The sequence below is a fragment of the Papaver somniferum genome, chromosome 8, assembly GCF_003573695.1.
Source record: "Papaver somniferum cultivar HN1 chromosome 8, ASM357369v1, whole genome shotgun sequence".
Classification (NCBI taxonomy): domain Eukaryota; kingdom Viridiplantae; phylum Streptophyta; class Magnoliopsida; order Ranunculales; family Papaveraceae; genus Papaver; species Papaver somniferum.
The window spans coordinates 86,738,699-86,742,663 of record NC_039365.1 but is presented as its reverse complement, the minus strand read 5'-3'; positions in this window follow the sequence as shown (position 1 = coordinate 86,742,663).

The window sequence follows — 3,965 nt, the reverse complement described above, 5'->3', positions numbered from 1 at the left end:
CCCTTTAGTCTACCCAGAAATCCTTCAAATTTCGATCGAAAAATTCACCAGAGAGCTGCTTTTTTTCCCCGCCAATTTTTAAGTTCAAACGAAGAAGGTGGTGTCCCCTAACCAGATGTGGGGTGCGAATAGCAGCTGCCTGTTTTGGGGGTTACCCGGGTTGCCCCTTAACCAAATCTGGGCTCCGTATAACAAGTTTCCTCCGGGGGTGTTCCGAGTGATTTTTCGAGCCGATTTTTCCAACAATATTTATTTTCCAAAAATACCTAAAAGTACAAAAAACACCATAATAAGGACGAAAACGAGTACCAACAATACGAAACATTGAGGACAAATTAGACACATAAATGTGTCTATCAAATACCCACAAACTTATTATTTGCTAGTCCTCGAGCAAAACTAATAAAAAATAAATAAAACCGAGTTAATCTCGGGAGGGTTTACCAGAGGTGTGCCCACAAAACCATTACTCCAGACCCTAGCTATCTATGCAGAACCTTGGAAGGCACTAAAGAATCTCCTTGGTTGGCATACTTATTGACTACAGGAGGAAGTACCCTGATGCGAAATTCCAATTGTTGTACACGAGTTTGCACTCAAGCATACTAAAATTCATATAAAGTGACAGAGCTCTACTCAGATAGTTTCTGGACACCATAAACCGGAGTCAACCAATCACATGGATAGATTAAGAAGATGGATGTAGAGAAAAATGTGGATGATGTTGACTAAGGTGAACCTATCCTAATGGACTGAGATACTGGTCTGGACTAATATCAACACACTGGAAAATACAAGGGAACCAGTGGTCGATAATCCTAACTCTAGGTCAACTCAGCTGGCATATACAAGGGTACCAGTGGTCGACTTTATTTTATTTATTCCGGTTGGTCTGGTGGTCTGGTCTCAATTTTTTTTTTTCATCTCAGTCACTCTATTTCACCCTAGTAATGGTAAAAAGAAAAAAGAAGTGATCAGGATTCTTTCGATGTTTCCATCACGAGGATATGGCAAAACTACCATGTTTTCTTTTTCTAACACCTGAGCTCTGTGCTTTTATGAATAGACTCTTTAGATGTTTCCATCTAATCAGATTGGTTCCTCAAATCCTACAACCAAAATGCTTCCATCCACTTAGATTAGTTAGTGCCAACCTTAATAAGCATAAATTTCTAGTCTCTGGAGCTTATTTATTGCAACTAAGAACTTTCTCCCATACCCCCAAACTTAAATCTAACATTGTCCTCAATGTTCTAAAGATGAAATTAAAAGCATGAACAAGGAGAAACTGTTACCAATGAAGCAAAAGAGATAAGGAAGGATATTACCGTGTCGCATGAATATTGGGTTACCTCCCAAGAAGTGCTAAGTTTAAAGTCTTCAGCCATACTAAGCAAGGATTAGTCACCACGTAGAATCATATAGTAGTAGACGGAATAACTGTGGGTCATCTGGATCAAAAAGTGTTACCCACAAGAAGAGGAAACTACAACATACCAAGAAGATACCGAACATACCCTTGCTTAAGACAACTACATCTAGTTGTGGTTCAGGTTCAGGCTCTATAAAAGGGTCTAAATAAAAGGTTTTCATCGGTTGGATTTCCTCAAAGCTAAGATCCGGTTCAAGTATTAGAGTCTGGAAAAACTCAACTAAGAACTTAGAAGCACATAACAACAACCTGAATAATTGGGGATCCTCTAAGTCAATTAGATTTGACTCACAAAGTTGACCATAATAATGGTCATTCTTAAGAAAATGTGTCGACCCTAATATCCTAAAGTAATTAGGTTTATTCTCAAAACTTAATATCCGACACATCTGAAAATCATATGTTCCCACAATTGGAAGAAAAGTTTTTGGTGGGAAAACAAAGTCAATCTTGGTATCATAGCCTGGGTTAACCACATCAACCAGAGGATGGGTTTCTAACAACTGAGCTTCTGAATGGACATCATTAGGTTCGGGAAAACATGTATGAACATAATATTGTAATATGGTTGAGGATAAATGTCAAGTCCTACACGAGGGAACTTTCTAAGAGTTAAAGCACATGGAGAATGATAATCACCCCCAAACTTAGAGTTGTCTGTGTCTCTAGAAAGACTAGTCACAACTTCCCTAATTTCTAGGTCATCAGATTCCTGGAAATGGTCAATTGATTCTTCAGGTTCATCCCCACTCATCTCTACGAGTTCATCTTCTTCATCTAAGACTATTGTTTCTAAATCGCTAGACTCTAAAACATTATTCTCAAAATAAACTCGTTCCTCTAAATCATTATCGGCTTTGTAAACAGGAAATACTACATCATCTAAAACGAGAGTATCTCTAGTCAAATCCTCGTCCTTTTGAATAGGTGAATAATTATTAAAATTATTTGGATTTGAATTAGAAATAATATTATCATTGTAAAGCTCAATTGGAGTAACCATTTCCTGATCACTATTCCTACATAAGTATGATTCTCCATCAACACTATCTTCATCATAATAACATGAAAAAGATCGAACCTCATCAAAACAAGTAGTGCTACCAATTCTAACCTTGTTATCTTGATTATGTAAATAACTATCTTCATTCTCAAGGGTATTATTTGAAACACTATATTGGAAAGTAAGATTATTTCGAGCAAGTCTTTCGTTCGTCTCAGCCATCAGCTTAGGGACTCCTCTATAGAAAGTTCACTCATTATTGTAGTTCTTTCGTCTATAATTACACTATTCATCTCAGCTAACTTACGCGTCGACTCAGCTAACTCCCTGAGGGACTCTTCTAAAGGAGGAATATGAACAGAGGGATCATAAAAATGACTACTTTTCAATAGTTTGATTGGATCCTCTAGAGACGAAGAACTAGTACTATAATCTTCTTGCTCGTAAGACTGATGCATGTGTGGATAGTAATTGGGCTCACCAGGGTATGACCCATATCCTTCCCAAGGATGGCGTTCCCAACCACTATTCCCAACATGGTCATAAAAAGGATGATGTCCATATTCAAATTCAGGTCGATAATCATTGTATTGGCTTCTATCATACCAGTTCGACATTCTTAATTGCAAGGGAATTCTACACAATCACAAACAAGGCTGACTCGACCAAATCAAACCTATAAAATCTAGCAAACAACAAGCATGACGGCTCCACTTAGATTGTTTCTATACCAGCTTCTAATCCTTCGAAAGGGAATTCGTTACAATTTAAGCAAACCCCTCTGGAATCAATCCGAGTCAAAGTAAGTTGAATTGAGGCGAGGGAAGCTCAGTGGAGATTTGATACCCAAGGCCTCACCGCTACCACAAGGTGGCGCAGTCACGCATTCAACTCACAGAAACCATCATGAACTTCGAAGTATGCTAAAAGAGTAACCAATATTTTTCGAACGACTTTCCTACTAAGCTCGTTACCCTATAGGTCTCGTTCTAGTCAAAATTTTAAGCTTAGGTTCGCGTTTGGTTTCGTTTTCCTAAAGCGGGCAAGAAGGAAACGGTGATGAAATCCGATTCCTTATTTTAATTTGGCCAGGCCTTGCCATTTACTAGGAAATTAAAACAACCGTATTCAAATCCTCAGCATATAATCACCTTAAGGCATACAATAAACCCGCTGACAGGGGATTCGCGGGTGTTTCGAAAGCTTACCTCCCGTACCAGACGGGCGCAGAACCGCTGAAGTCGACTCGGGCCACGACTCCTATGTCATGTGCGAACCCGAGGGTCCGAGACGATATTGTAATCGTCGTCCTTCCCTGCAAACAGTTTTATATTTAATGTACCCTTCCTTAGGGTTTAAAAAAAATAAAATAATTGTCCAAGTCCAAAGTCCAAATAAAGTGCAAAAGAAAAGAAATAAAAATAAAATAAAATAATAATTACAAAAAATGGAAGGTCTCTAAAAAATAAAAATAAAAAAATTCTCTATCTCTCTTTTTTTTAAATTTTTTTTCGCTCTTTTTTTTTTTTT